The 10,522-nt window shown below is 43.9% G+C and overlaps 1 pseudogene; it reads right to left on the bottom strand.

Annotated features, from left to right (window-relative positions):
- On the bottom strand, positions 2,581-2,999 carry LOC109239994 (annotated as a pseudogene).

Raw genomic sequence — 10,522 nt, 5'->3', positions numbered from 1 at the left:
ATAAACCACCAGGCCTCTGATGCTCGTACTTAACCTGCTGACAATTCAAACAACGAGCCACATATGCTACGATATCCTTCTTCATTCTACGCCACCAATAATGTTGCCGCAAATCCTGATACATCTTCGCGGCGCCCGGATGAATAGAGTACCTGGAGCTATGGGCCTCCCCTAAAATCATCTCTCGAAGCCCATCCACATTGGGCACACAAACTCGCCCCTGCAGTCTCAAGACACCATCATCATCTAAGGTCACCTTCTTGGCACCTCCACGCTGCACCGTGTCTCTCAGGACACACAAATGGGGATCATCAAACTGCCGATCACGGATACGCTCCAATAATGAAGAACGAGCGACCGTGCAAGCTAACACATGACTGGGCTCAGAAACATCCAGTCTCCCGAACTGATTGGCTAAAGCCTGAACATTCAAAGCAAGCGGCCTCTGACTGACCGGAATATAAGCGAGACTCCCCATACTGGTTGACTTCCTACTCAAAGCATTGGCCACTACGTTGGCCTTCCCCGGACGATAAAGAATGGTGACATCATAATACTTCAACAACTCCAACCACCCCCTCTGCCTCAAATTCAACTCCTTTTGCTTGAACAAGTACCGAAGACTCTTGTGATCAGTGAACAACTCACACGCCACGCCATACAGATAATGCCTCCAAATCTTTAAGGCGTGAACTATGGCTGCCAACTCCAAATCATGCACTGGATAGTTCTTCTCATGAATTCTTCAACTGCCTCGAAGCATAGGCAATGACCTTGTCGTCCTGCATCAACACTGCTCCAAGCCCAACACGGGAAGCATCACAATAAACAGTATAGGACCCTGAACCTGTGGGCAAAACCAACACCGGTGCCGTAGTCAGAGCTGTCTTGAGCTTCTGAAAGCTCACCTCACACTCATCCGACCATCTGAACTGGGCACCCTTCTGGGTCAATCTGGTCATCGGGGCTGCAGTAGATGAAAATCCCTCCACGAACCGTCTGTAGTAGCCTGCCAACCCCAAGAAACTCCGAATCTCTATAGCTGATGCTGGTCTAGGCCAGTTCTTGACTGCCTATATCTTATTTGGGTCTACCTGAATACCCTCAGCTGATACAACGTGACCCAGAAATACAACTGAACCCAACCAGAATTCACACTTCAAGGACTTAGCATATAACTGACAATCCCTCAGAGTCTGAAGAACCACTCTGAGGTGCTGCTCGTGCTCCTCCTGGCTGCGGGAGTATATCAATATATCATCAATGAACACTATCACGAATGAATCCAAATAAGGCCTGAACACTCGGTTCATCAAGTCCATGAAAGCTGCTGGGACATTTGTCAACTCAAATAACATAACCAAGAACTCATAATGCCCATACCGAGTGCGGAAAGTTGTCTTAGGGACATCGGATGCCCTAATCCTCAACCGATGGTATCCAGATCTCAAGTCTATCTTTGAAAACACCTTTGCACCCTGAAGCTGGTCGAACAAATCGTCAATCCTCGGCAGTGGATACTTGTTCTTTATCGTCACTTGTTCAATTGCCGGTAGTCAATGCACATCATCATCGAACCATCCTTCTTCTTGACAGATAACACCGGCGCACCCCCAAGGAGAGACACTGGGTCTAGAGAAACCCTTCTCAAGCAGATCCTGCAACTGTTCTTTTAACTCCTTCAACTCCGGCGGGGCCATACGATATGGCGGAATGGAAATGGGCTGAGTTCCCGGAACCAGATCAATGCAGAAATCAATATCCCTGTCGGGTGGCATACCCGGCAGGTCTGAAGGAAAAACCATCAGGGAACTCACAAACAACGGGCACCGAATCGATAGAGGGAACCTCAGCACTGGAATCCCGAACATAAGCTAGATNGCCTCTGGCTGGCCGGAATATAAGCAAGACTACCCATACTGGCGGACTTCCTACTCAATGCATCGGCCACCACATTGGCCTTCCCCGGGTGGTACAAGATAGTAACATCATAATCTTTCAGCAACTCCAACCACCTCCTCTGCCTCAAATTCAACTCCTTTTGCTTGAACAAGTACTGAAGACTCTTGTGATCAGTGTACACCTCACACGTTACACCATATAGATGATGCCTCCAAATCTTCAAAGCATGAACAATGGCTGCCAATCATGAACCGGATAATTCTTCTCGTGGATCTTCAACTGCCTCGAAGCATAGGCTATGACTCTGCCATCCTGCATCAATACTGCACCAAGCCCAATACGGGAAGCATCACAATAGACTGTATAAGGCCCTGAACCTGTGGGCAAAACCAATACCGGTGCCGTAGTCAGAGCTGTCTTGAGCTTCTGAAAGCCCGCCTCACACTCATCCGACCATCTGAACTAGGCACCCTTCTGGGTCAACCTGGTCATCGGGGCTGTGATAGATGAAAACCCCTCCACGAATCGACGATAATAGCCTGCTAACCCCAAGAAACTCCGAATCTCTGTAGCTGAAGCTGGTCGCGGCCAGTTCTTGACTGCCTCAATCTTCTTCAGGTCCACCTGAATACCCTCTGCTGATACGACGTGACCCAGAAATGCAACAGAACTCAACCAGAACTCGCACTTCGAGAACTTAGCATATAACTGCTATCCTTCAGAGTCTGAAGAACCACTCTGAGGTGCTGCTCGTGCTCCTCCTGACTGTGGGAGTATATCAGAATATCATCAATAAAGACTATCACGAACAAGTCCAAATAAGGCCTGAACACTCGGTTCATCAACTCCATAAATGCTGCTGCGGCATTGGTCAACCCGAATGACATGACCAAGAACTCATAATGCCCGTACCGAGTGCGGAATGCTGTCTTAGGGACATCGGATGCCCTAATCCTCAACTGATGGTAGCCAGATCTCAAGTCTATCTTTGAAAACACCTTTGCACCCTGAAGCTGGTCGAACAAATCGTCAATCCTCGGCAGTGGATACTTGTTCTTTATCGTCACTTTGTTCAATTGCCGGTAATCAATGCACATCCTCATCGAACCATCCTTTTTCTTCACAAATAACACCGACGCACCCCAAGGCGAGACGCTGGTCTAATGAAACCCTTCTCAAGCAAATCCTGCAACTGGCCCTTTAACTCTTTCAACTTTGGCGGGGCCATACGATGCGGCAGAATAAAAATGGGCTGGGTGCCCAGAACCAGATCAATGCAGAAAGTAATATCCCTGTCGGGTGGCATACCCGGCAGGTCTGAAGGGAAGCATCAGGAAACTCAAGAACAACGGGCACCGAATCAATTAAGGAAACCTCAGCACTAGAATCACGAACATACGCCACGCTTTCACATACCATATGACATGCGGGTAGAATGACCTGGAGTCCCTCTCCACTCTAAACGAGGCATACCCGATAAAACTAAGGTCACCGCCTTGGCATGGCAGTCCAAAATAGCATGGTAAGGTGATAACCAGTCCATCCTCAATATAATGTCGAAGTCAACCATGTCCAACAACAACAAATCTACTCGAGTCTCAAGACCTCCAATCACCCCAATACAAGAACGATGGGCTCGATCGACCACAATAGAATCACCCACCGGTGCAGACACATAAATAGGAACACTCAATAAATCACTAGGCATGACTAGATGCGGCGCAAAATAAAACCGAAGCTTCTCTACCACAAACAAGAACAGTACCTGTACCTCCACCTCTAATACCTTTACCTCTACCTCTAATACTTTTACCTCCACAAGCCTCCGAAGACATAGCTGATCTAACACCGGTCCGCTGCTGCTCGGGTGAAGAAGCGGTACATGACCTTGCCATTCACGAGAGGACAAGAGTAGAGGTTTCGATTTAGCACTGACAGAACAAAATCGCACGACAGGAAAGAATAGAAGTGAAACTTTTCCTAACTCTGTAGCTTCCGGGGGATAAATAAAGATGTCTCCGTACCGATCCCTCAGACTCTACTAAGCTTGTCTGTGAACTGTGAGACCCATGTAACCTAGAGCTCGGATACCAACTTGTCACGACCCGGATTTCTCACCCTCGGGAGTCGTGATGGCGCCTACTAATGAGAGCTAGTCAAGCCAAATTTAATTACTTTTAACAATTATCTGCAATAATACAAAAGCAACAAAATTAAATAATAAGCGGAAGTCTCAATATTATAGAAAACTGAATAGAATTGCGGAAAATTTCAACCAAGGCCTCTACCCAAGACTGATATCACAGTTTCACAGACGGTCTAAGAATACTACACATAAAGGTCTGAAAGGAATAAACTCGACACTGTCTCCAGAATTACATGAAAGAAACAGGAACATAGATGAAAGGAGACACTAGGGCCTGCGAACGCCTGCAAGGCTACCTCGGGTCTCGCTGGGTTGAAAGCCTGTTCCCACTCTATTGCTGCTGCTGTCTGAAGCCTGGGATCTGTGCAAAATAGCACAGAGTGTAGTATCAGCACAACCGACCCCATGTGCTGGTATGTGCCTAGCCTAACCCCGGCGAAGTAGTGACGAGGCTAGGACCAGACCACCAAATAAACCTATGCGGAAAGTAACAAGAAAATAACAATTTAAACTGGGGAAAGGGAGCATGCTTCAGGGGTAACAGTTAGAAATAGAATTTCAGGAATCATAAAACGTACATCTACAATTTAACTTCTAGCAGTAAATGAAGAGATAATGCAACTTTCATGTTCAACACATCTTGTTGCAGGCGTGCAACCCGATCCCAATTCTCAATATCTCGTGGTAGGCGTACCACCCGATCCCATTTCAATATCACTCGTGGTAGGTGTACCACCCGCTCCCATTTCAATAAATCAACAGTTCCTCTAAAAAAAATTTAAATCTAACAACGCAACAATTAATACGAGTTCATAAGACAACAAGTACACAAAATCTATGATTTACTAAGGAAAACGAATAGTGACAAATAGCAATTAATTAAGGATTATAAGGGGGCAATTAGGCAATTTAGTAATTTATATGTTGAATGTCACGTAGCAATTAGGTCACATAATCACGTAGCAATTAAGGCATAAATTCAAGACATAACGTTGTGCAAGGACACCTTGGTTCAATAATAACAAGTAACACGATAAAGGGAAATGTCAACGTAAAGAATCACAGAAATAATGGAATAAGACAAGTAATGCACTTGAACTGATAACAACAAGAAAATCAATAAATAGAAGTAAAGGACAACAATACTCAATTATCAGCAAAGAAATCAGGAAAATCAAAGACAAATGCACGGCATCACCCTTCGTGCCTTTACTCTCATCCTCACCAAGCAATTAGAATAACGAAATATGCACGACATCACCCTTCGTGTTGTACGCTCTGTCCTCACAATAGCAAACAATGCACGGCATCACCCTTCGTGCTTTACCTCACAAAATGATGGCACAGAATGTTCCTTCGTACATTAGTATTCATATCATGGCACGGAATGTTCCTTCGTGCATTAGTAATCATATCATCGCACGGAATGTTCCTTCGTGCATTAGTAATAATATCATGGCACGGAATGTTCCTTCGTGCATTAGTAATCATATCATGGCATGGAATGTTCCTTCGTGCATTAGTAATCATATCATGGCACGGAATGTTCCTTCGTGCATTAGAAATCATATCATGGCACGGAATGTTCCTTCGTGCATTAGTTTTCATATCACAATCGTGCACGGCATCACCCTTCGTGCTTTATCACTCGTCCTCACCCAAACAACAATCACAAACAATGAGGCGAGGGAATAGACAAGCAAAATAGGAATCCCGGCAAGGGAACAATAACAACAATTTCAATATCCCGGCAAGGGAGAAAAGTCTACCAAACAGCAAAACATCCCGGCAAGGGAATAACCAATAACTCATTAGCTTTCTTTCGTTTCTTACTTCACATCTCACTTTATCACTTGAGCCAATGCTCCCGAGAATTTTATCATCTCAGATACCTTTTCAATTCGTATCACAACCAAGCCAAAGCACCACGAAAAAATCAAATGATCATAATGTTTTTCAATGCTCTTTACAATAAATAGAAGTCCTCAATTAACATGGAATTCACAACAAAATCATGATAATCACCCTTTAAGGACTCACGGTCATGCTAGACACCAATGTATAGATACTCGTCACGTTGCCTATACATCGTACTCGATCAATTAGCAAATAACAAACAAGACTCAACTCCTATTCCCTCAAGCTAGGATTAAACCAAACACTTACCTCGATGCCTTGAACTCAACTCAAGCCTCAACTATGGCTTTACCCCGCGGTTCCACCTCCAATTCGCTCGAATCTAATCACAAATTGCTCAATTACTTTAATAAACACTATATGAATCAATATGAATGCATAAAAAATGAATTTCCCAAGTTTTTTTCCCAAAATTTCCAAAATCGCCCCCGGGCCCACGTGGTCAAAACCCGAGGTTCGAACCAAAACCCGATTACCTATTCCCCCATGAACTCAAATATGTAATTTATTTTGAAATCGGACCTCAAATCGAGGTCCAAATCCCCAGTTTTTGGAAAACCTAGGTTCTACCCAAAAACCCCAATTTCACCCATGAAAATCCTTGATTTTAAGTGGAAAACATGTTAAATGATGTTAAAGATTGAAAGAATTGAGTAAAAATCGACTTACAATTGATTTGGGATGAAGATTGTTCTTGAAAAATCGCCTATGGTGTTTGGGTTTTGAAAGAATGGTGAAAAGTGATGAAAATTCGGCTAAGTATAAAATTTGCTGGGCCTCGGATATGGGAATTGCGAACTGGGGTTCGCAATTGCGAACCCCGACCTGCTAACCTGGGAATTGCGAACCTTAGTTCGCATTTGCGAACTCCCTCCAACTATACAGGGTTCGCATTTGCGACCATGCAAGTCGCATTTGCGACTGCCCAGTTTTGGGAATTGCGAGCACAGCTTCGCATTTGCGAAGCCAGGCCATGAGGGGGACTTTCGCATTTGCGAATAGGGCCACGCATTTGTGATCCCTAGCCCTTCGCATTTGCGAAGATATCCTTCGCATTTGCGATCCCATACCGCACCTCCCTTTCCTCGCAATTGCGATCAGGGAGTCGCATTTGCGGACTCGCATTTGCGAGTATTTCTTCGCAAATGCGAAAACACCAGGACTGAGAAATACCATATTTTCAAAACAATGAGAAATGCAATCCGACACCTATCCAAAACTCACCCGAGCCCTCGGGGCTCCAAACCAATTATGCACACAACCTCAAAAATATCCTACGGTCTTATCCGTGCGATCAAATCGCCAAAATAACATCATATGCATCGAATCAAGCCTCAAAACTTATGTTTTTCTTTGAAATTTTCATAAAGCATCAAATTTCCATTTCAAGTCCGAAACACGTCAAACGACGTCCGTTTTCAACCAAATTTTACAGAAAGCGCTTAAACCATATATAAGACTTGTATCGAGCGTCGGAACCAAAATACGAGTCCGATACCACAGTCTTTTAATCAAATTTCATTTCCAATTTCCTTAGTAATTTCAGAAAAACAATTTCACAGAAAAATTCATTTCTCGGGCTCTAGACCTCGGAATTCGACTCCGGGCATATGCCCGAGTCCCATATTTTTCTATGGACCCTCCGGGACCGTCAAATCACGGGTCCGGGTCCGTTTACCAAAAATGTTGACCGAAGTCAAATATATTCATATTAATATCAAAATTTAGAATTTTTCACACAGAATTCATATTTAAGCTTTTCGGCTACGCGCCCGGACTGCGCACGCAAATCAAGGAAACCCTAAATGAGATTTTCGAGGCCTCGGAAGAACAGAATGAGTATGAAAATAGGTGATGACCCTTTGGGTCGTCATAGTCTGCTAACTGCTCCTTAGTTGATACATGCTGAGTTTTCAATGCCCCTTGCACTATCCTTTCTCGAACAAAATGACAGTCTATGTCAATATGTTTAGTTCTTTCATGAAAAATGGGATTTGCTGCAATTTGAATTGCAGTCTTGCTATCATACATAAGCTTTACAGGTGAGTTTAGTTGAACTCCAAGCTCTTTGAACAACCCATTTAACCATACTATTTCCGCAGTGCATGATGCCATGCTCCTAAACTCAGCTTCTGCAGAACTTCTGGAGACAGTCTCCTGCTTCTTTGATTTCCATGAGATCAAAGCATCTCCAAACTTCACTATGTAAACTGTGACTGACCTCCTAGTTTGTAGGCAAGAACCCCAGTCAGAATCACAGTATGTAGATAACTCATTTGCATTCTGTGTTGGCATGAAGAGTCCTAGTCCAGGAGCTCCTTTTATGTACCTCACTACCCTCAAAGTTGCTTCCATATGAGACACTTTTGGACTGTGCATATACTGGCTCAGGACTTGAACCACAAATGCTATGTCTGGTCTGGTCATAGTTAAGTAGAGTAATCTCCCTACAAGCCTTTGATAGCTACCTGGATCCTTGAGTGCAACATCTGATTCTTCTGAACTTCCTATGCCTGTTATAGCTTTGTCATACTCCTGACATGTTAGCTTCTGATTCACTTTTAGAGGTGTGCCTGCTGGCTTGGCTCCCCCTAGATCTGACTCAGAGATAAGTTCCAATGCATATTTCCTTTGAGACATAACTATACCCTCTTTTGATCTAGCAACTTCAATGCCCAGAAAGAACTTTAGCTCACCTAGATCTTTCATCTTGAAATTCCTCTGCAAATCAGTTTTTGTCTGATTTAATAGCATCACATTGTTGCCTGTGATCAGTAGATCATCTACATACACCAGCACAACAACTAGATCACTGCCATTGTGTCTGGTAAACATAGAGTAGTCAAAGTGGCTCTGTTGAAAGCCCATGTGTAGCAATGCTTCTGTTAATTTCTTGTTCCACTGCCTTGGGGCCTGTTTGAGCCCATACAAGGCCTTGTGTAGTTTGCAGACCTTGTGAGACCCCCCCTGTCTAGCAAACCCATCAGGTATCTGCATGTAGACATCCTCCACTAGGTCACCATTGAGGAAGGCATTGTGCACATCCATTTGATAGATGACCCACTGTTTAGCAGCTGCTAAGGCAATGATGGTCCTCACAGTAACCATCTTGGCTACCGGAGAAAAAGTTTCTGAGTAGTCAAGGCCTGCTTTCTGGCTATAGCCCTTGGCCACCAGCCTTGCCTTGTATCTCTCAACTTTCCCTGAAGCCTTGAACTTTATCTTAAAAATCCATTTGCATCCAATGGGAGTTTTTCCAGCAGGCAGGTCCACAATACTCCATGTGTGATTGGCTTCTAGAGCAGCTATTTCAAGCTTCATAGCTGCAATCCACCTGGGATCTAAGGCAACTTCTTTGAATGACTGTGGTTCAGTAATAGAGGAATAGGAGGATAGGGCATGAAGGTGAGCAGGTTTGAGAGCATTGTAGGATACACATGAGGAGATAGGATACAGGCAAGTGTGAGAGGAGACAGGAGTCACATAATCATGCAACCACAAAGGAGGTTTGCTAGGTCTTGATGATCTTCTCAGACTCACAGAGGGAGCCTGTGAGTGCTCTGAGGTATTGGTTTCTTCTGGCAAAGGAGAAGGAGGGAGAGAAGGAACTAAGAAGAGGGGTTCCTCTGAAAGGTATAGGTTAGTTGGATATGTGTCAATTTGTGGACTCATAGGTGTATCATAGGATTCAGGTGCAGGATGTATATCAGTGGCTGTAGGCAGGAGATCTAGAACAGGAAATATAGGTGTGCCAGAGGTTTGTGAGCATTTGAATGGAAAGAGATCTTCTTTAAACACCACATTTCTGCTTACAATGAAGGTTCTTGAGTGAAGATCATAGACCTTATATCCCTTCTGAGTTGAGGAATAGCCTAGAAATGCACCAGGTACTGCTCTGGAAGCAAATTTGTCCAGCTCCTTGGGTGAAGTTACATAGCACAAACAACCAAATACTCTGAGATGAGTGAGGTTGGGCGCATGCAAATAAAGCATCTCAAAGGGTGACTTGCCACCAATGACCCTTGAAGGAAGTCTGTTGAGCAAGTAAACAGCTATAGACACAATCTCCCCAGAATTTCAAAGGCACGGCAGCTTGAAACCTCAAAGCTCTGGCCATTTCTAAGATAGTCCTGTGCCTCCTCTCAGCAACTCCATTTTGCTGAGGTGTATAGGTGCATGTACTTTGATGAATAATGCCCAAGGATGACAATAAACTGTGAACTTCTTGATTAAAGAATTCACTACCATTATCAGTTCTAAGAGTCTTTAACTGTTGTGGAAAATACATTCTTCACCTTTGTTAGGAACTCTTTAAGGACAACCACTGTATCAGACTTAGAAACAAGTAAGAACACCCAGGTAAATCTAGAAAAATCATCTACAATAGTAACAAAAAACCTTTTACTGTCATATGTAGGTACTCTGTATGGCCCCCATACATCACAATGAATTAGTTCAAAAACAGCATTAGAAGTAGTAGTACTTAGCTTGTAAGGTAACTTTGTCTGCTTGGCTAAAGGGCATACAGTGCAGTGTGTGTGATAATCCTTCAAACTA

The sequence above is a fragment of the Nicotiana attenuata genome, chromosome 1 (assembly GCF_001879085.1).
Source record: "Nicotiana attenuata strain UT chromosome 1, NIATTr2, whole genome shotgun sequence".
In the NCBI taxonomy this organism is placed as follows: Eukaryota; Viridiplantae; Streptophyta; class Magnoliopsida; order Solanales; family Solanaceae; genus Nicotiana; species Nicotiana attenuata.
Note: the sequence above shows the minus strand (reverse complement) of the source record. Positions and strands in the feature narration are given on the sequence as shown.